Here is a 23,893-nt window from a genome sequence, read left to right as displayed (position 1 = left end):
ATGAAGGCTGCCTGCCACTGCGTTGTCCGTGGTGAGAGGTAATTTTTTTATGTTCTCGGCACACTATTGACACAGTAGATCTCGAAATATTGATTTTGCCGCATTTAAAAACTTAATTCCCGTCGTAGGGCCATAATCACGTCGGAAAACTTTTCACGCGAATTATCCGAATACAAATGACAGCTCCACCAATGCATTGCCCTCTTATAGCTTGTCTACGAGAAGCTACCGCCATCTGCATACGCACACACCGCTATCCCATGACGTTTATCACCTTAGTGTAAGACACCCAAGGGAACTGTGACGAAGGTGAACGAAAGGCAGGTACCTGCCGTACAACTTCGGGTACGTGCGCAGACCTTTTGGTTGATCAAGCAGTGTGGAATCAAGGACCAAAGACATTCTTTGAAAAAAAGTAGGGTACAGGAGGAAAATTTGACCAATTAAATTCCATAATTTGAAGCAAGAAGGTTTGTCAAACTCAAAAATCACAGCTTCACCCTCCATTGCCGGTGGTGAACTGGAGCCGAGCTCGCGGCCGCAGACTATATGTACCTGGCGCGCCAACGTCCGAGGGCTTCTCCGCGTTCATTTCCAGTGCGGTTCTCCTCTTGCTACCTGCGACGGTCGTTCGCTGCAGTACGGGAAGCCAGGATCCGTTTACCTTAAGGCTTTCCTATTTCTTGTTGAAACTGTTTGCGTGTTTTTGTATTTCTACAGCTTCTCTGAACAAGCGCGTGTGATAGTGCTTCTCTACAGCCAGAACTTCCGTGTCGGCGAATTTTATTACGTGGTCGGTCTCACTCAGTGCGTGCTCCGCCACGGCCGATTTCCCCACCTGCCCCAACCTGCAATGTTGCTTATGCTCTTCGATCCTGGTGTTAATTGATTGAATGGAGGGTGAAACTTTGACAATGCCAGCCACTCCTACTGGCGAAACGTCAGTAAAATCATTAGATGAACGTCGGCGGAAGAACCCGAGACAGAAGCCAATAGTCAGTCTGTCAACAATTGGCACCGAAAGCCTTAACAATTTTGTCGAAAATCACATTTTGTATGGGCCTGCGACACATAAAACATGTGAAAAGAAGTACCCGCTTTGCAAAAACGGAGACGTCAAACAGTCGAACAGCACACACACACACACACACACACACACACACGCACATCCAGGTGTTCATCAAAGGCGAGCCTGTAATCTCTTCTACGTGACTAACAAAATTAATATACTTATGCTCAATGATGCCCAACGTATCACGCATAAAGGCAGAGAACAGACTAACAAGTTACGCCTAACTACAAGAACATCATATATCGAAAGTAACCAAAGCTATGGATGTTTACAAAACACTAAATAAAATTCAAAACCACGTGTTCAACAGTAAAAATATCGTAGGAATGGATATAAACTAAAGAATAGCGTCAGGGTCAAGTTGTCTGTACTCACTAAGCAACCAACTCAAAAGTAAAGCTTTCTCAATCATCTGCCCCATAGTATTGTACGGTTCAGAAAGTTGGACGCTTACAAAACATGCAAGAGAAAAAGTGAATGTTTTCGAAAGAAAAGTAATGAGAAAAATCTGGGGACCTATGTTGGAAAATGGCCGGCCAAAGTGGCCGTGCGGTTAAAGGCGCTGCAGTCTGGAACCGCAAGACCGCTACGGTCGCAGGTTCGAATCCTGCCTCGGGCATGGATGTTTGTGATGTCCTTAGGTTAGTTAGGTTTAACTAGTTCTAAGTTCTAGGAGACTAATGACCTCAGCAGTTGAGTCCCATACTGCTCAGAGCCATTTGAACCATTTTTTGTTGGAGAATGGCGTGTGGAGAATTCGAAAGAACAATGAAACTTATCAGTTAATGAAGCAACCGACTATCATCCAGCTGGACATGTGGCTAGAATGGAAAACGACAGAATCACCAAGAAAGCATTTGAAGGAACTGTCCAGACCACAAGACCATTGGGCAGGTCTAGAACAAGGTGGAAATATGGCTTAGAGGACATCGCAGCATTAGTAATTTCCGCAGGGTGGAGAGAGACTGCGAGAGACAGAAGCCGATGGAAGCAATTTTGATGCAGCGCGTGGTCTACAGGGCCTTTCATCGCTAAGGAGAGGAATAAGAAGAAGAAGAAGAAGAAGAAGAATGTGTTACTGTATTTAAACGAACCAGAAGGAGGCCCGTTAACCCAAGGCGTTGACAGCGACATCAATTTGAGGGAATCAACAAGAATCTCTTCCAATAGCCCCGACTATCACAGTGGCCCCAACACGATGAAATCGTACCATAGGGACAAATAACGCAAGCCCTCACTGGCAACGTGGCTGCTGTACAACGAACGAAACATGCCTGGGTTTCCTGTACAAGTGAAGGTTGAATTATCAATCTTTTGACTGGTATGATGCAGCCTTCCAAAAGTTACCCTTCTCTAACGACCTCTCCATCTCAGAGGCGCACTTGCCGCAAACATCCTCCACTATTTGTAGGATATATTCGATTCCCTGTCTTCCCCTACAATCTTTACTCTCTACTGTTCCCCCTAGTACCATGGCGCTTATTACTCAATGTCTTAACAGATATCCTATCATCCTGTCCCTTCTTCTTTTCAATGTGTTCCTCATGTTCCACTCCTCACCTATTCTGACAAGGGAAACTCCCCGTCCCACGACCTTCCCCCTCAGATTTATTGGTAAGATTGCCCAATGGTAGGCCCGTCAAAAACTGAACACAGATCCAAGCATGAAGATAGGAAGAAGGTGTACCGAACTGGACAAAAATGCAAAATAAAAACAGTGAACGGTCCGGGCTTAGCAAGTCCAACAACCAGCGCAGTGCCAGAAGAACGGCGTCGTGTTTAAGTGGTCATGGTGCTGATTACAAAGCGGCCGAGTCGTGTTCAGTAGTCCCTCGTGCCATATTATTTTTTTCGCAACACTATGGACTGCTCGTCCGGTCATTGAAATGATTGGCAATTGTCATACTACACATTGGTTACAGAATATCACTCATGTGGAAAGAATGTGCTGAATAGTGAGAGCAGGCGAGATATCACATTGACATTTCACAGAAATGAACACAACAAATAAACGGGTGTGAACTATGTTACAAGAAAGGAATTCAAGAGTCAAAACTTCCAAAATGGAACGCAACTTCAAAAACATATGTTTCGACAGATCAACTGTTGATTGTGAAACTGTTGCATTCATTTGTTGCAGCTTACGTGACAAACTATTATGCTTTCATCATTTCCTTGGGAATTACCACATTCACATCCATACGAACAACTAAATCTGCCAAGGAGGCATATCTCACTCATTCACCAGGCTTACAGATTAGGTGCGTCGATAAGAGATTCTTGTCACATGACACACATACTGTCAGTAATGCGGTATATGACACATCAGACGTGATTTCCGCTGGAGGATTCGGTTGACAAATGTTTGCAGCTCCCATTCGAAAGCCACTTCCTTTCGGCTTCTAATGGAATAGTTGCGCTGAATCAATATTTAATATAAGGTCCCCTCCTTACACCTCGCTCTTACAAACGGACGTTACACCACGACAGACACACACAAATTTGAATACAGCGAACACCGTAAAATTGGCACGAGGGAGTTTGGAACACCGCTCGCCAGCTTTGTAGCTCAACATCGTGATCACTCCACCATGACGCTGTGGCTCATCCACATTGCTCTATGTAGTACTTCTTTTGCTTGGACCGTTCACTATTTCTGTTTTGATTTTTTTTCACAGTACAGTACACCTTGTCCTGTGCTTCATATGTATTCAGATTTTGACGAGCTGTCCACTGAGACTTCTTACCACTAAATCTGAGGGTGGGGGGTGATGGTATGTTTCCCTTGTGAAGAGACGCTCCTCACTTCTTATTTTGCTGCTCTACTTAATTTCGAACACCCTCCTATCGTATCACATCCCTAACGCTTAGATTCCCTTCTTTGCCGGTTTTTGCACAGTGAAGATTTATATATGATTGTAGGGTACTTATTTTGGCAGGAAATGCTAGTCTGCTTCTTATATCCTTCTTTCGTCATTCATCACATGTTAATTTTCCTCCAATTCAACACAATTCCTTCGCTTCGACTACCACATGATCCTCGATTTACATGCTGTAGTTAGTGTCATTTATCATGTTCGTTTATATTTCCATTCTTTGATTTACTCCGAATCTACATTCTGTGCACAGTAGACAGTACAGTCCATCCAACAGACTCTTTAATGCGACAGTGACATAAGCATATCGTTGATATCCTTTCACACAGTATTTTCAATCACACATCCATACACCTTAATTTATTTCCTTTAATTACTTTCTGTATACGTTGACCAGTGAAGAAGAACGACTAAGTGCCAGATATGCGCCATTTTTGTACCTTGATTCACATCACTACAGCACTCTTCATGTACGTTTTCAGGAATTTCTTTGTCAAGGTCTATATTTGATGCTGGTAGATTTTACTTGACTCTTAGTTATTGTATGTTAGACTGATCAGCAACATGGTTGCGGCAGCTAACAAGTGACAGTTCTTGCTTTTATCTGTCGTTTCTAACTTCAGGATTGTGTGTAAGATATTATTCTAAAATAGGCTGACGGCATTTCTTTGGTGTTATAGGCTCTACACACTAAAATCACAATTATTTAGTTGGCACTTACCACAGTGATTTTACAAATTAAAATATTAATGGAACTGTTGCGGATAACAAATATGGGACATAATCTGCAGAAATGTTCAGCGCAACTGCTACATTAAACTGAAGAGTTACAAAGCTTTTACAACCTCGTCTTTTGTACTCACGTTTAACTCACGCATTGTAGTCTCGATGCCTCTCTCTATGACATCGTCGTTACCATGTAAACGGAGACCCTCTCGGATCTGCCGAGCTGTTTCACCTTTTGCACCGAAATATACTAGTGTAAGTATCACATGTATGCTGAGAGGAGAATAAAAGATGTTTCCCGCGTCCATCGTCTAGAAATGATAGAAAACATTAACATAATTAATACTTATTGGCTTGTATTTAAATCGGAATGCCTAAATTAAAGGACGTTGAATTATTTGACACGGGTTGTTCAAATTATTTTTATTATTTACACTTAACTGCGATTGGCAGTTTCGGTCTCTACATAATAATTCAAACACTCGGAATGCATATCAGTAATATAAAACCAATACTACAATAGCTATAGGAAAACAAAGACAAAAGCACACAGACTTTACACAAAAATTATGTGATAGCTACACAGTGCCATTGACCGTTCACAATCGTTTTTCATTTAACTGTTATTTACATGACCTTTACTTGGTGTGTGTTGGCAACAACTTACCCTGTTTAAGAAAAATCTAAATGAGGCAGCATAAGAACTTGTTTTATAGCAATGTGTACTGTGTACAGTAGAGGAATCATTCGGAGACTACGACTGCATCGTGGAGACAATCTACTCAGTCATAAACCAGCGTCTGTGAGGTAATGGTTTGTGGACAGTAACATTCCAGAAATGGACTGTCAGCCCAGAGTCTTTATGTCAGCCCAATGGAACGCCTTTGGGATGAATTAGAACGTCGTCTTCTCTCGAGACCCCAGCGTCCAACATCACTACGTTCTCTGGTTTCTGTTCTTGAGGAAGAATCATCTGCCATTCTTCACAGACCTTCAGACACCTTATTGACAGTGTTCCAGGAGGGCACAAGTCTCCAGAAAGGCAAATGGTGAATACACCCCATATTAATGTTCACTAATAGGTATCCTCACTGTCTTGATGAGGTTGTGTAAACCAAGATAGAGAGCATGTCGTTCCGGGATTTGGAAGGAATTTCGTGCTGCATTGGTATAGGCGTGGATGGGACAGGTGATGGTTTTATATGTGTGGATGATGGATGTGGCAGTTAATCCCCATGTTTGTTCAGCTAGGAATTTTAAACTATTGTTGGTTTCTTTGGATGGTGATTGGGTGAGGACTGCTGGTTAGTAACACACTGTACAGGGCTATTACAAATGATTGAAGCGATTTCATAAATTCACTGTAGCTCCATTCATTGACATATGGTCACGACACACTACAGATACGTAGAAAAACTCATAAAGTTTTGTTCGGCTGAAGCCGCACTTCAGGTGTCTGCCGCCAGAGCTCGAGAGCGCAGTGAGACAAAATGGCGACAGGAGCCGAGAAAGCGTATGTCGTGCTTGAAATGCACCCACATCAGTCAGTCATAACAGTGCAACGACACTTCAGGACGATGTTCAACAAAGATCCACCAACTGCTAACTCCATTCGGCGATGGTATGCGCAGTTTAAAGCTTCTGGATGCCTCTGTAAGGGGAAATCAACGGGTCGGCCTGCAGTGAGCGAAGAAACGGTTGAACGCGTGCGGGCAAGTTTCACGCGTAGCCCGCGGAAAATTGACTCATGCCAGAACTGGAGACCGACAGCGCCGACTCCATCTTTCAACAGGATGGTGCTCCACCGCACTTCCATCATGATGTTCGGCATTTCTTAAACAGGAGATTGGAAAACCGATGGGTCGGTCGTGGTGGAGATCATGATCAGCAATTCATGTCATGGCCTCCACGCTCTCCCGACTTAACCCCATGCGATTTCTTTCTGTGGGGTTATGTGAAAGATTCAGTGTTTAAACCTCCTCTACCAAGAAACGTGCCAGAACTGCGAGCTCGCATCAACGATGCTTTCGAACTCATTGATGGGGACATGCTGCGCCGAGTGTGGGAGGAACTTGATTATCGGCTTGATGTCTGCCGAATCACTAAAGGGGCACATGTCGAACATTTGTGAATGCCTAAAAAAACTTTTTGAGTTTTTGTATGTGTATGCAAAGCATTGTGAAAATATCTCAAATAATAAAGTCATTGTAGAGCTGTGAAATCGCTTCAATCATTTGTAATAACCCTGTACTTTTCAGTCCGGTAGATGGGTGAAGAATGGAAACCGGTCTGGAACACATAGGAGATCCAATATTACAGTGAAAATTTGACAGAGCTTCGGAAGACTTGGTATCATATAAGGCAGAAGGCAATCTTGAAATACTATTTTTCGCGTGCTTTCCTTTGCTGAAATGAGGAATTAAAATGAGTTCTTGGAAGTAATGTACTTAAAATTGCATTTAGAAATGCACTGGACCAGTCATAAATATAAGACTTTTGTACTTAGATGACTTTACAATAAGAAACCATATCGCGACTAAATTTCCTTGAGTTGTCATGACGAGAGATTTAACTGTTTCAAAACTATGTAACTTACCTTATGCATGTCGAATGCGAAGTTAACGTTGGATTCTGCCATGTACTGCAGAACGGTATCAACGCTCGCTTGAGCCATTTCTCTGGGCCTGTAAAGAAAAAAAACATTCAGCGAATTCTAGAGTTTACGTCAACTAGAGTACCAACAAACGATATTTAGTAAACATTCTTTCATAGGTTTTTGGAGAAAACTGTTACGAACGGAATCCACATAGGAGTTATAAGATTTGGACGAGTGATTACACTTGTTAAGTATTAGTGCAGTAATTCACTATGCCTGCTTTGTGAGAAACCATCTGTGAAATGGATTGATGTAAGCGAGACAACTGTGTTACTTTTCACATCATTCCTCGTCCAGATCGTCTGCCTTTCGCTTTACTGTTCTCCTATCATAGAAACTCTATTTACTCCTGTTGTTCCCTTCAGATCTCCTCACATTAAATAGTGTGAATATTTCACGAAGAACGATTCATACTTTCCACAAGGTTTCTGAAACAGTTTCTTACCAGACGGTCAGCAAGACTGGATGCACAGTACTCTGAACAGTAAGCTTAACGGAGCATTCTCTGTATTTGGTACGCATTTGAAAGTAAGCACCTTCTTTAACTGTTTCGTGTAATGGATTAACCACAATCGTCCACGACAGACAGTAAACGGAGCTGCTATGAGTGTATGTACAGAGCGTTTCAAAATTACAGCGACAGGCTTCCAGGGGATGTGGACGGTGTCTTGAAAATGAGTGTAGGAAACTGTGTGCCAGAAAAGTCATCCGTCGGCGATACAGGGTCCGAAGTTGTAGGAGTCGGCGCGTGTAAATGTATGTACTCGTATACAGGGTGTTACAAAAAGGTACGGCCAAACTTTCAGGAAACATTCCTCACACACAAATAAAGAAAAGATGTTATGTGGACATGTGTCCGGAAACGCTTACTTTCCATGTTAGAGCTCATTTTAGTTTCGTCAGTATGTACTGTACTTCCTCATTCCACCGTGATCAAATTGTAAATTTTCGCAATCAACATGTGTGGGCTGACGAGAATCCGCACGCAATTGTGCAATCACGTCATCAACACAGATTTTCTGTGAACGTTTGGGCAGGCATTGTTGGTGTTGTCTTGATTGGGCCCCATGTTCTTCCACCTACGCTCAATGGAGCACGTTATCAAGATTTCATACCGGATACTCTACCTGTGCTGCTAGAACATGTGCCTTTACAAGTACGACACAACATGTGGTTCATGCACGATGGAGCTCCTGCACACTTCAGTCGAAGTGTTCGTACGCTTCTCAACAACAGATTCGGTGACCGATGGATTGGTAAGGCGGACCAATTACATGGCCTCCACGCTCTCATGACCTCAACCCTCTTGACTTTCATTTATGGGGGCATTTGAAAGCTCTTGTCTACGCAACCCCGGTACCAAATGTAGAGACTCTTCGTGCTCGTATTGTGGACGGCTGTGATACAATACGCCATTCTCCAGGGCTGCATCAGCGCATCACGTCTCTGGGCATTGGTTTATGTGTAAAAGTTGATCTAAGTCCCCTCTACAACCTCTAGAGGTGTGTAACATGACCTGTGAAAAACTCTGTATATACACATAAAGGTTCTGGTGCATGTAACTCTTACGCTGTTTAGCGTCATTGGATGACTTCTCTGGACATGGGCTCCTATTCTTATTTTGTTCCTTAAGACACCTTCTACATTCCTTCGAAGTTTGTCGGTGTAATTTTGATACACCCTGTAAATACAAAATTGAAGTTGCAGTAGCAGCAAGGATAGGCAATAACGAAATTTTATTTATTTTGAGTATACAGTAGTGAAGGAAAAATATGATTAAATTCTGTAAGGGATTAGTGGGTATAGAGGTTGCGAAATTTATCTCACAGAGCAGTCACCTCTGGCAGCAAGTATATCTCTAACGTGGGTGGGTATAAAGCCAAATGGAGTTTGGACGACAGATACGAGTATATCTTTCTACAGTGCTTCAGTTCTATGTCAAGGTTCTACAGTCCTAGTGGCTGCCTACTGCTGGTATACCAGTCTGTTGGTGGCCATTAACGGGATATTTTCAGTAGATGAGAGATCTGGCCAGGACAGCAGTCGAACTCTCTCTGCATTGATGTAGCTCAGGACAGCACAGAAAACTTGCAGCCTTGCATTATCTTGTTGAAGGATGATGCCACTGATATCTCTAAGGCCCGTTGCACACTTACGCGGATGGTCCGCGCTTCGCGTTCCGCACGCGGTTGGCGGACCCGCGTCATGGTTCACACAGTCGGGCGGATGTGCGCGGTTGTGTGCAGTCGAGTGAACGCGGTCTTCCCTGCACTGTGCTTGATCTCATCTGTGGTGTAACACGTCGTTCTGTTTGATCGGATCTATAGAGATGAGCTCGCTGAATGTAAAAGTCATTTCGGCCTACATGATATACAAGAAGAGAAATTCCACGCGCGAGAGACAGTTTTGGGTGCAGCCTACGGTGGAACAAAGATGTACGAAAGGAGCGTTCGTCACACTGTATTCTCCGAATTGCGCAAAGACGAAGACAAATTTAATACGTATTTTCGTATGTCTATTCGTTACTTTGACGTGCTTGTTGGTAAAATACAAGACAACCTGACACTTGAAAGTCTCAAAAGGATACCTACACTCCTGGAAATGGAAAAAAGAACACATTGACACCGGTGTGTCAGACCCACCATACTTGCTCCGGACACTGCGAGAGGGCTGTACAAGCAATGATCACACTCACGGCACAGCGGACACACCAGGAACCGCGGTGTTGGCCGTCGAATGGCGCTAGCTGCGCAGCATTTGTGCACCGCCGCCGTCAGTGTCAGCCAGTTTGCCGTGGCATACGGAGCTCCATCGCAGTCTTTAACACTGGTAGCATGCCGCGACAGCGTGGACGTGAACCGTATGTGCAGTTGACGGACTTTGAGCGAGGGCGTATAGTGGGCATGCGGGAGGCCGGGTGGACGTACCGCCGAATTGCTCAACACGTGGGGCGTGAGGTCTCCACAGTACATCGATGTGGTCGGCGGAAGGTGCACGTGCCCGTCGACCTGGGACCGGACCGCAGCGACGCACGGATGCACGCCAAGACCGTAGGATCCTACGCAGTGCCGTAGGGGACCGCACCGCCACTTCCCAGCAAATTAGGGACACTGTTGCTCCTGGGGTATCGGTGAGGACCATTCGCAACCGTCTCCATGAAGCTGGGCTACGGTCCCGCACACCGTTAGGCCGTCTTCCGCTCACGCCCCAACATCGTGCAGCCCGCCTCCAGTGGTGCCGCGACAGGCGTGAATGGAGGGACGAATGGAGACGTGTCGTCTTCAGCGATGAGAGTCGCTTCTGCCTTGGTGCCAATGATGGTCGTATGCGTGTTTGGCGCCGTGCAGGTGAGCGCCACAATCAGGACTGCATACGACCGAGGCACACAGGGCCAACACCCGGCATCATGGTGTGCGGAGCGATCTCCTACACTGGCCGTACACCACTGGTGATCGTCGAGGGGACACTGAATAGTGCACGGTACATCCAAACCGTCATCGAACCCATCGTTCTACCATTCCTAGACCGGCAAGGGAACTTGCTGTTCCAACAGGACAATGCACGTCCGCATGTATCCCGTGCCACCCAACGTGCTCTAGAAGGTGTAAGTCAACTACCCTGGCCAGCAAGATCTCCGGATCTGTCCCCCATTGTCTCACGCGGTCTGCACGTCCAACACGAACGTTGGTCCAACTGAGGCGCCAGGTGGAAATGGCATGGCAAGCCGTTCCACAGGACTACATCCAGCATCTCTACGATCGTCTCCATGGGAGAATAGCAGCCTGCATCGCTGCGAAAGGTGGATATACACTGTACTAGTGCCGACATTGTGCATGCTCTGTTGCCTGTGTCTATGTGCCTGTGGTTCTGTCAGTGTGATCATGTGATGTATCTGACCCCAGGAATGTGTCAATAAAGTTTCCCCTTCCTGGGACAATGAATTCACGGTGTTCTTATTTCAATTTCCAGGAGTGTATTACTCCGACAGAACGAATAGCAATGACCTTAAGGTAAGAATATGAATATGTATACGGATGACGATTAATGTTAGTAATATATTTAATCATTCAAAGCTTTGCTACAACTATGTATTACATTCGTTTGGCAATAGACAATTTTACATTTTTATAGTATTACTACTGAATTTCTATAATTTTTATAATATCTCCCAAGATGATGATGACGTTGATTGGGCTGGAGAGGGATGGGGAGTCGCAACTTGTGTCTGTACGGACGGATCCTCGCGGTACTGCATTGATTGGTTAGGATGCTGTTGGGATATTGAAGGTGGGGCGTAGGTTCAGATGGTTCAAATGACTCTGAGCACTATGGGACTTAACTTCTAAGGTCATCAGTCCCCTAGAACTTGGAACTACTTAAACCTAACTAACCTAAGAACATCACACACATCCATGCCCGAGGCAGGATTCGAACCCGCTTGGGGCTTAAGTAAAAGAGGTCGGTGGATAGTAGAAAGAGCTGATGGGAGCTGGGGGCTATATGTTTAAATCAGTCTGATTTGTTTGCTTAATCGACATAAGCAGTTGAAGTACCTGAGTACGAAATAATAGCTTCTGATCAACATTTAATGTCTTCATAGAAGGCACAGCGAAACAAAGAATGCTCGGTCGTCGTCTTCCTCTTTTTCCTTACCATCTTTTAATAATGTAAGTAAATTATCTTCAAATGTTGCGTTCTTGATAGGCCACTTCCTTTTGAAGGATTGTTTTTCGGTGTTGACATTCAGTCGGACATCATCGGTTTGTTCTTCAGAGGGCTCGTCTCGACTGTTTTCTGGGAGTGCATTGTTGTTAGACAGATTATCTTTCACGACCGATACTGAATTAAAGTTACTCTCTGTTGGTGCATCTCGGAGACGGTCAAGAGAGTGTAACTGCTCATGGTAGATGTATTTTGGTCTCTTAGTTGCTGCTGATCCGGACCTCGTTTGATTTATTGTAGTGAGGCTTTTAAAATAGGCATCCCGTGCAGTTTTCCATCTCGTCTGGACCTTGTCAACTGAAATATCAAGGCCGATAAGTCTTTTATTGCTGAGGACGCGTACATGTATTATTTTAAGAAGGAATACATCTAAGGTTTTATGTAAACATAGCCGACTTAATACCTAGAATGAAGTCTACTTTCCTCTGTGAATGTACATAAGTATCAAATATATGCTTTACACGTTACAGGTATCTTGGAAGCAGAAACACATTTACAGATCTGCATTACTCTTATTTAATGGGTGCATCAACAGCTGGACAGATTACGAGGCAGGTGAGCGCCACTATTTGGACTACGTTAAGGGAAGAATGCATGCCTGAGCTCCCAACAGACAAATGGAACGAAATTAGCCATGGTGTACAAAATGTCACCAATTTTCCTCATTGCATCGGAGCCCTCGACGGAAAACGTATTCGTCTAGTAAAACCTATCAAAAGTGGATCACTTTTCTTCAATTACAAGAATTATTTCTCCATTATTCTTATGGCCATCTGTGACACTATCTATTGTTTCACGTTCATTGATGTCGAAGGATACGGAAGGAACTGCGATTCAAATATTTTTAAAAACAGCGTCTTTTAGAGGAAAATGGAATAAGGAAAATTAGCGTTACCCCCACCAAATCCACTGCCGGTTTCACTCGACTCTCCAGTACCATATGTTCTTGTGGCAGACGAAGGCTTCGCATTAACACAACATGTGTTAAGGCCGTATGCGCGAAAAAACATGACTCAGAAAAAGAAGATTTTCAATTACCGACTTACCCGAGCCCGATGGTTTATTGAATGTACTTCCGGAATATTAAGCCACAAGTGGAGGGTTTTTCACCGACCCCTGAATGTCAATCTTGATCTAGCAGTATCTATTGTCCAAACGTGCTGCATTTTGCATAATTTTGTTCGAGTAAGAGAAGGATACAATTTTGAAGATACCCTGTATGCCGACCGAAGTGGCCGTGCGGTTAATGGCGCTGCAGTCTGGAGCCGCAAGACCGCTACGGTCGCAGGTTCGAATCCTGCCTCGGGCATGGATGTTTGTGATGTCCTTAGGTTAGTTAGGTTTAACTAGTTCTAAGTTCTAGGGGACTAATGACCTCAGCAGTTGAGTCCCATAGTGCTCAGAGCCATTTGAACTATTTGATACCCTGTATGTTACCGGCTTCGAAGATGTGGCAGAAACTACACCTGTCAGTAAATCGGGTAATACTGTACGAGATAAATTTGCGGAATATTTTGTCGGTAGAGGAGCTGTGCCCTGGCAGGAATCAAAAATTCACTGAACACAGGCCACTTATCTCAATGACAGACATTTGCGGTTGAGTACAGTTTTTCTACATAATCAATGTTTGTATTGTGCAAAAACTGAACTTGTGAATGTCTACAATTCTATAATTGTAAATCATTGTATTTTGTATCGAACTAAAATAAAAACACAAGGAATATATGCGCCTACTTACCACACTTTTTCTAATCTGCCTCGTCCAGACCTTCAAAGCCGAGTATTATATTTGCACAGACGTCTAGCCACGCCTTCAATCGCATTTCACGGTTCTTGTAGTCCCCATGCGATGGATCCATAAGGGAGGCCTTCCTTCAACTTAGGCAATTAACATGTCTGTATCGATTTCACAAGACATTCTGGGAACTTCTTAAATCACACCCACATTTACCACACTAGTCGAATGCAACGGCTGAAATGAGGTACTCTGCTTCTACTGCGCGCGCGGTATCCGCAACAATGTGCACGCGCCAACTTGTTTCTGTGTATCCAACTGACGCGGACGGTCCGCGGCGCGCAAGGGATGCTCGGGCGGCTCCGCCGCTTGCGGACCGTCCGCGTAACTGTGTGCTGCCCTATTCGAATACGTGACTACCAACCGCGCGAGGAACGCGGACCATCCGCGTAAGTGTGCAACGGGCCTAAGAGAGCGCACGAACACCGATCATAACAAGCCAGATATGTAAGGCCCACTATCCAAATTATCGGCCATGTGTACCACAGGCGACCATGTTTTGTACCCAATAGCATACCACGTCATCACATGCAACGCAAGACCTTTACGACAATGTCAAATGAAACACTTAGATACTTCCATTGGACCTTTACGACAATGTCAAATGAAACACTTAGATACTTCCATCGTGATTCTGTATGAACAACCGAGTCTACTGTGAAAAGTTGATGCACTGCCACTCTTCTTCCAGTGTTCATGTTGGCCACACCAACGTTGACGCCTTGTCTCTACTGCTGCATAAAGCGACAATGGTAGTTGTGCTTTTTTTTTATTTTTTTTATTTTTAATGGACTTGTAGTCCGTGGTGATAAGTTACAATACAGCATCACCGGTCTATTGCGGTCTAACTGTGTCGGTGAGGCAGTAAATTTCCACAGGGCAGTGACTGCGTCACTGCAATTCACTTTGGAGGTGTGGCGGTGGGACTTGTAGTCCCGTACCACCCTCTGACGGTGATAGTACTACATGAGTCAGGCAGAAAAATTTTGCCTAACATGGACAGGTGAAGGTATGGCAGTGGGACCTGTAATCCCGTACCGGGGATGATGATGGGTGGTTGTGCTGAGAGTTGTAGTGTAATAAATATGTAATGTACTGAATCGACTGTGAGAAAGCAAAGACGTTATCTGAGAGACTCCATGATAATCATATCATTGACTCGGAATATTACTCTCTCTCTGTGGTTTACTCGTAATTAAGGGTAACTAGAGTTTTCTGTTCGCTTCTTTTGATGTTATGTGGAGAATTGTACAACAGACACAATAAACCGTTATTATGTCATGAGAACAAAGGTGAGCGTCACGACCTTTATTAGTATTTTTGGAAGTATTGAAACAGCAGAATTGTTTCAGATTGAATGCGACGTGTACGGGAAGAGACGTGGACAACAGCACTCGAACCTGCAATCTCATGTATGAATAGTTGCTAAAAATATCCAGCCTTCTCTCCCAAGACTCTTCACACGCGCAACAAACAGTAATTCTTTTAACAGCACTATCAGAGACAATTTTATCACGTTGTTACGACCTTTTACTGCGAGCATAATACATCGACAACAGACAAACAAAAAATAGAGAAACACACAAAAGAATCTACCATAGAGTCCATGCAGCTCCACGCTGTTACTGTTGATATTGTATGGCTTCAGAAAAACCCATTTCTTCAGTCAAGGTACGTGACGTGACTGTACCATCCCGTATGGCAGAGCTGACGATATGCCAGTCCTCTAGGGCGGCAGTCGCTCAAGGCCACAGAGTTCTTGCGTTGACTGGATATTAACACGAATGACAGAGATATCGACGAAGGCGAACAGCAATATATGTTGTAGAAACGATGAACTGCAGAATCATTGACCACCATCCTGCTGCTGTCGAATTCCGTCAGGTGCTGGCAGAAGTTCCTGCTCACACAAGCCATAACACGATCTTCACACAAATAGCCAACATTCAGATGTGATAAACCAGCTATGTTATTTTTCCTTAAATACAGGCTGTAGATGATGTTATGGTGTGGTTGTGCTGAAATGTTAACCTTGAATACACTTCTGCATCTGTTTCAGATTACATAAAATTCTGATTATTCTGAAGAATCTACCCTGCTCTGAAGGGGCAGGAAAGATTTCGGCTTGTGGGCCGAGCCCTGGTATGAGTGCCGCAGCGTTCAGTCTTGTTGTACATTCCCCCCCCCCCCCTTCCCCCCTCCCCCCCCCCCCCGAGCCACACAATGCTCTCTTAGCGCTTCGAAGAGGGGTTGGGGGGGGGGGGGGTGAACAGCAAACACACCACAATTACATGGGCCAGTGCAGTAGCACTGTACGCAACTTAGTCTTATATTTCACATTTCTCAGCAACATAAATCACAAACAAAACGAATTTTCAGTATTATTTAATTATTTTGGCATGCTGAAGACATTATATGATTTCTATCTGGTACAGACCGACAGATGCAGATAGTTTCACAAATGTTCGTACTCAAGTTGCCACTTAATTGTCACTTATTTAGTTTCTTAATACAAAAAAGGTCTTACGCGCAAATATGTCGTTCGAAATATTGTAGCACTTTTGCAACCTCATTATAGAGACATGGAAACTGTACTGTACTCGAACATTATGAATCACGTTGAAGAAAATGACTTATTGATCCATAAACAACACGGATTCGGAAAATATCGTTCTTGTGCAACACAGCTAACTCTTTATTCCCATGAAGTAATGAGTGCTGTCGACGAGGGATCTCAGATCGATTCCATATTCCTAGATTTTCAGAAGACTTTTCATACCGTTCCTCACAAGCGACTATTAATCAAATTGCGTGCATATGGAGTACCGTCTCAGTGACTGGATTCGTCATTTTCTCTCGGAGAGGTCACAGTTCGTAGTGATAGACGGTAAATCATCGAGTAGAACAGAAGTGATATCTGGCGTTCCGCAAGGTAGTGTCATAGGCCCTCTGCTGTTCCTAATTTACATAAATGATCTAGGTGATAACCTGAGCAGACCCCTTAGATTGTTTTCAGATGACGCTGTAATTTACCAACTAGTAAAATTATCAGACGATCATTTCCAATTACAAAATGATTTAGAGAGAATTTCTGTATGGTGCGAAAACTGACAATTGGCACTAAAGAAAGAAAAGTGCGAGGTCATGCACATGGGTACTGAAAGACATCCAATAAAATTTTGGTATACGATCTGAGGGCTGTCATTTCAACTAAATACCTAGGAGTTACAACTGCGAGTAACTTAAATTGGAAAGACCACATAGATTATACTGTGAGGAGGGTGAAACAAAGACTGTGCTTTGTTGACAGAATACATAGAAGATGCTACAAACCCACTAAAGAGACAGCCTACATTACAGTTGTCCGTCCTCTGCTGGAATATTTCTGCGCGGTGTGGGATCCTTGCAAGGTAGGATTGACAGAGGACATCGAAAAAGTGCAAAGAACGGCAGCTTGTTTCGTGTTATCGCGCAATAGGGGTGAGAGTGTAACTGCTATGATGCGCGAGTTGGGGTGGCAGTTATTGGAATGAAGGCAGTCTTCTTTGCGGCGAGGTCTATTTACGAAATTTCAATCACCAACTTTCTCTTCAGAATCTAAAATATTTTGTTGACACCCACCTACGTAGGGAGAAATGATCATCGTAATAAAATAAGAGAAATCAGAGCTCGAACGGAAAGATTTAGGTGTTCCTTTTTCCCACGCGCCATTTGAGAGTATGTAGTATGAGAGGTAGTATGAAAATGGTTCGATGAACCCTCTGCCAGGCACTTATGTATGAATTGCAGAGTAACCAAGTGGATGTGGACGTAGAAACTACCTGTGGAAAACAATGTAGAATTCCTGGACAGTTTTAACATGAAAGGATATGTCATTAAAATGGGAATTACCTTTCAGGTCAGTCAAGTACATCGCCGTGTGCTCAAGGGCGCTTTCAATTGAAACGGCAAGCTGTCTTGGAAACAGCTCTAAAACAGAAGTTAGAGTGACAGTGTCCTCAAAACGTTTACGAAACTATTCGAATTTTTCAAGTATTGCGATTTTCTTTAATGGCAGTGAGCACTGTCTTTCAAGGAAACTGATCCGGGCATGCGTATTCAAATGCAGAGATATGTAAAGAGGCAGAATACGGCGCTGCAGTTGGCAACACCTATATAAGACAACCGTCAGGCGCAGTTGTTAGATCGGTTACTGCTGCTACAATGGCAGGTTATCAAGACTGAAGTGAATTGAGCGTTGTGTTATAGTCGGCGCACGAGCGATGGGACACAGCACTCCCAGGTAGCGATGAAGTGGGGATTTTTCCACACGATCACCTCACGAGTGTGCTGTGAATATCAGGAATCCAGTAAAACATCAAATCTCCGACAACGCTGCAGCCATAAAAAGATCCTGCAAGAACGGGACCAACGACGATTGAAGAGAATCGTTCAACGTGTCGAAAGCGCAAACCTTCCGCAAATTTCTGCAGATTTCAATGCTGGGGCATCAACAAGTGTCAGCATGCCAACCATTCAACGAAACATCATCGATATGGGCTTTCGGAGCCAAAGAATGATTCGTGTACCCTTGATGACTGCATGATACAAATCTTTACGCCTCGCCTGGGCCCGTCAAGACCGATATTGAACTGTTGATGACTGTAAACATGTTGCCGGGTCGGACGAGTCTCGTTTCAAATTGTAACGAGAGGATGGACGTGGACAGGTATGGAGACAACCTCACGCATCCATTTACCCTGCATGTCAGCAGGGGACTGTTCAGGCTGGTGGAGGCTCTGTAATGGTGAGGGGCGTGTGCAGATGGAGTGATATGGGACCCCTGATACGTCTAGGTGCGACTCTGACAGGTGACACGTACGTAAGCATACTATTTGATCACCTGCATTCATTAATCTCCATTGAGAATTCCGACACACCTCCAGAATTGATACAGAGTGGCTCCAGGAACACTCTTCTGAGTTTAAACACTTCCGCTGACCACCAAACTCCACAGACATGGGATGCCCTGCAATGTACTGTTCAGAAGAGATCTCCACCCTTTCGTACGCTTACGAATTTGTGGACAGCCCTGCAGGATTCATAGTGTCAGTTCCTTCCAGTACTTCTTCAGACATTAATCGAGTCCATGCCACGTCGTGTCCGGCCATTCTGCTTGCTCGCTGTGTCCCTAACGATATTAGGTAGGTGTACCAGTTTCTTTGGCTCTTCGGGGTATATCTCCGTGCTCATCGTTCAATTCCATAGAAAACTGAAAATGACTAATGCGTACGACTTCATAAATTTTGCTATTCCTACCACAAAGTTCTTCATATGCTGCGAACCCGAAAATTTAGAACAAAGTTATTCTTGGTGTACTGAACAATGAATCCCGACAGTCGATCATTGTAATTTTTTGCTCTTTAATTTTTAACTAAATCTTTAAATTACTTCTGCTTAATATTGTGATATCGTTTCACAGTACATTTGCAGTATCTTAGGCTTATGCGACTGCATAATAGATACTGAGAATTCTCATCCCTCTCTTCTGTCATTCCCAATCATTTTTAAGGCATGTGATGATAGCTCACTAGACTAGACTTCCTTTTTTTTTTTGTTTTGCTTACGGTCTCTGGACCAATGAACATCCTTCGTTCCGTGAACAGATACCAAAGGATAAACAGCGCTGACATCGCGATTCGTGGGACAGAAGAGAGTTGTGCCGACCGAAAAATGCCACGCTGCAATTCTAAATGAAATGTCGTGCTACACCGAATACTTCCAGGAAGGAACTAGCAAAGCGGAGAGAGGCTGAGCCGTGGCGTGCACGCGGTTCGTAAACTCGGCCCATGTGTTTGGCAGCCCTGACCTACATGGTCGCATCACCACGTCAAAAGTTTCACTTTCAACCGTCAATGCAAGTTGCAGCAGTACACAGGGTGGTCCATTGATAGTGACGGGGCCAAATATCTCACGAAATAAGCATGAAACGAAATAACTGCAAAGAACGAAACTCGTCCAGCTTGAAGGGGGAAACCAGATGGCGCTATGATTGGCCCGCTAGATGGCGCTGCCGTACGTCAAACGGATATCAACTGCGTTTTTTTAAATAGGAACCCCCATTTTTATTACATATTCGTATAGTACGTAAAGAAATATGAATGTTTTAGTTGGGCCACTTTTTTCGCTTTGTGATAGATGGCGCTGTAATAGTCACAAACGTATAAGTACGTGGTATCACGTAACATTCCGCCAGTGCGGACGGTATTTGCTTCGTGATACATTACCCGTGTTAAAATGGACCGTGTACCAATTGCGGAAAAGGTCGATGTAGTGTTGATGTATGGCTATTGTGATCAAAATGCCCAACGGGCGTGTGCTATGTATGCTGCTCGGTATCCTGGACGACATCATCCAAGTGTCCGGACCGTTCGCCGGATAGTTACGTTATTTAGGGAAACAGGAAGTGTTCACCCACATGTGAAACGTCACCATGACCTGCAACAAATGATGATGCCCAAGTAGGTGTTTTAGCTGCTGTCGCGGCTAATCCGCACATCAGTAGCAGAAAAATTGCGCGAGAATCGGGAATCTCAAAATCGTCGGTGTTGAGTGTGCTACATCAACATCGATCGCACCCGTACCGTATTTCTATGCACCAGGAATTGCATGGCGACGAATTTGAACGTCGTGTACAGTTCTGCCACTGGGCACAAGAGAATTTACGGGACGATGATAGATTTTTTGCACGCGTTCTATTTAGCGACGAAGCGTCATTCACCAACAGCGGTAACGTAAACCGGCATAATATGCATTATTGGGCAACGGAAAATCCACGATGGCTGCGACAAGTGGAACATCAGCGACCTTGGAGGGTTAATGTACGGTGCGGCATTATGGGAGGAAGGATAATTGACCCCCATTTTATCGATGGAAATTTAAATGGTGCAGTGTATGCTGATTTCCTACGTAATGGTCTACCGATGTTACTACAAGATGTTTCAATGCATGACAGAATGGAGATGTACTTCCAACATGATGGATGTCCGGCACATAGCTCGCGTACGGTTGAAGCGGTATTGAATAGCATATTTCATGACAGGTGGATTGATCGTCGAAGCACCGTACCATGGTCCGCGCATTCACCGGATCTGACGTCCTCGAATTTCTTTCTGTGGGGAAAATTGAAGGATATTTGCTATCGTGATCCACCGACAACGCCTGAAAACGTGCGTCAGCGCATTGTCAATGCATGTGCGAACATTACAGAAGGCGAACTACTCGCTGCTGATATGAATGTCGTTACCCGTATTGCCCAATGCACTGAGGTTGACGGACATAATTATGAGCATTTATTGCATTAATGTGGTATTTACAGGCAATCACGCTGTAACAGCATGCATTCTCAGAAATTATAAGTTCACAAACGTACATGTATCACATTGGAACAACCGAAATAAAATGTTCAAACGTACCTAAGTTCTGTAATTTAATTTAAAAAACCTACCTGTTACCAACTGATGGTCTAAAATTGTGTGCCATATGTTTGTGACTATTACAGTGTCATCTGTCACAAAGCGAAAAAAGTGGTCCAACTAAAACATTCATATTACTTTACGTACTACACGAATATGTAATAAAAATGGGGGTTCCTACCAAAAAACACGCAGTTGATATCTGTTTGACCTATGGCAGCGCCATCTAGCGGGCGAATCATAGCGGCATCTGGTTTCCCCCTTCAGGCTAGACAAGTTTCGATCTTTATAGTTTTGTTCGTTTGACGCTAATTTCGTGAGATATTTGGCTCGGTCACGATCAATGGACCACCCTGTATAACTTTTGGGTGAGAAGGGGAGGGAATTGCAGATGATCAAAACCAACATTTTATTTGACGAAATGTGAACCATGAGCTGCGACTGTACCACTACTAGCGACCCGCATCGTCTTCGCAACGGTAACACTGAACATGTAAGACCCGGCGACTTGTCTGGCATAGGTACCAACTGTCTCGTGAAACAGTGTATTTATTAGTGGAAACCGTATCAAAATTCATGCAGTGGTTCCTGAGATTAGAAGAACACGGCGTGGGGACTTTTATTTGTAATATGTCTACAGAGAGTCCCAGAAATGATGGGACTAACTTCTAGGGGAGGTGTGGTGCATCGTAAGGATCATGAATTGCTCAGCAACCGCTGGCCACAAACGACATCGTACGCCGCTAGGTGATGCTGTACACGAGAATACTGCCATCACCCTCACCGGATTTATCGAGTCCTGATTCCTGTATATCACGAGCCATGAGCTCTCTCGTGTATCGCGATCCTGTCGAGACTGAAATGGATCTCGTAGCAAGAATTGTCTGTGAAGCTGGTGCAATCAAAGAAAGTTCTGGTGGCTTCTAATGCTGCGGGCAATCAATCCTCCGTCGGTGTCAGGCATGCATGGTGTCCGTTCTGACATTAGAATTATATTGACGTCGTACGCTATTGTGTACTTATTTTGTCCAATAAATATGTCAAACGAACAACGCCATTGTTTCCTTTCCGATCTTCGGCCTGTGCTACCACTTACCGCTGACCTTTACGACCATGAGCTGTTCTCGGTCCTTACGATGTGCCCCACCTCTCATAGAAGTTTGTCGCGTCATTTCTGGGACACCCTGTAGGTGCTACTAGTGTGTATACGTTATGCGGCCAGCCATTAGTTGAAACAGGAAAATTTTATTTTTTATCCCGCGTCCGGCCATCCTGATTTAGGTTTTCCGTGATTTCCCTAAATCGCTCCAGGCAAATGCCGGGATGGTTCCTCTGAAAGGGCACGGCCGACTTCCTTCCCTAATCCGATGAGACCGATGACCTCGCTGTTTGGTCTCTTCCCCCAACCAATCGAATTCAATCTTATTTTTTATTAAACAATTACGACACTCGACATTCAATCACCAAAATGGTGCAATAATTAAGTTGTACACGGGTGAAAACCAGAAGCGCCTATTAACTTAAATAAACTTGCGAATAGTTGCTCCATTAACTCCACAAAACTACAACGCTCCTAAGAAAGCTACTTATTTGACTCTCAGAATTCCCTCTGAACTCTTCTGCCACAGATATTCCTCAGTAGAAACGAGTTGAAAATGGAAATATTGGCAATGAAATGGGAAATCACACTCACGTGAAGAAATGAACGGAGCGTCAAAGCGCAGATTGTGATCCGTTCGTCGGGCGAGTGTATTAATCTTGCTATGTGACACGAGTAGGCTGTTTGCCGGCAATGGATTCGCCATCTCCCTTCTCTATCGTTATTGACAGAGTAAACATAGCACTGTGGACGAAATTATCTACTTCACACCCTATGATCATAGCAATCCACACTAAACACTTAATATACGCGAAGAAGGAAAAGCATTCGTATTCGGAGACTAAACCTGTCTCTCGGGTGAGTGTATTAATACTGCTTTACGTAGCAAGACGTTTTAGTACGTACCGAAGTGCAAAACTGCACGAGCTGGTCTGCCTACAGGGAACACGACTGTGGCCCGCTGAACTACACCTGTATTTAAGCATCCTGCTACTCGTTAGCTCTGCCGTTTCACGGCAGTAATCGTGACGTCATCCGTTCCCGCGAAGTCTGTCAAGGTCGAGGGTTCTCGACCGCGAAAAACATTCATTTGCCTTTTAGAAATCGCGTTGTCAGCGTCCACAGTACTCTTAAAGACCTGAACGTTTCAAGTAATACACTATGCGATCCAAAATATAACGTCGTTGAGTTTTCTGCAGCCACAGGGCTGTATTTATAGCGAAACAGCTTCTCCAAAGAGGTAATGGACAAGTTGAAGCAATAGTTAATTCTCTGAAACTGTATTGGGCATTCGTCAATTTTTTAGGTTTTCCGTGTTATCTTGATGCTGCCGAAGTGAAGAGTCGGGATGGCTCTCTCGGAAACGCCATGGTCGTTTTAATTCCCCATCCCTACCCTATTCGCGTTGTGTTTCACCTCTAACAACCTCGCCGCCTATGGTAAGTTAGGCACTATTCCTCTTCTTCCTCTTCGTCGTGAGCAAACAGAGCTGA

General features: G+C 44.2%; 1 long non-coding RNA gene across 1 annotated transcript; it reads right to left on the bottom strand.

The window, feature by feature from the left end:
- Window positions 1-4,816: 4,816 nt before the first annotated feature.
- LOC124595530 lies at window positions 4,817-23,378 on the bottom strand. Its single transcript, XR_006978220.1, has 3 exons — window positions 23,307-23,378; window positions 7,271-7,358; window positions 4,817-4,985 (listed from the first exon to the last, which is right to left on the bottom strand). It is a non-coding gene; the product is annotated as an uncharacterized LOC124595530 (long non-coding RNA).
- Window positions 23,379-23,893: the final 515 nt, after the last annotated feature.

This window comes from Schistocerca americana, chromosome 2 (genome assembly GCF_021461395.2).
Source record: "Schistocerca americana isolate TAMUIC-IGC-003095 chromosome 2, iqSchAmer2.1, whole genome shotgun sequence".
Classification (NCBI taxonomy): domain Eukaryota; kingdom Metazoa; phylum Arthropoda; class Insecta; order Orthoptera; family Acrididae; genus Schistocerca; species Schistocerca americana.
This window is presented reverse-complemented; position numbering and strand designations above follow the sequence as displayed.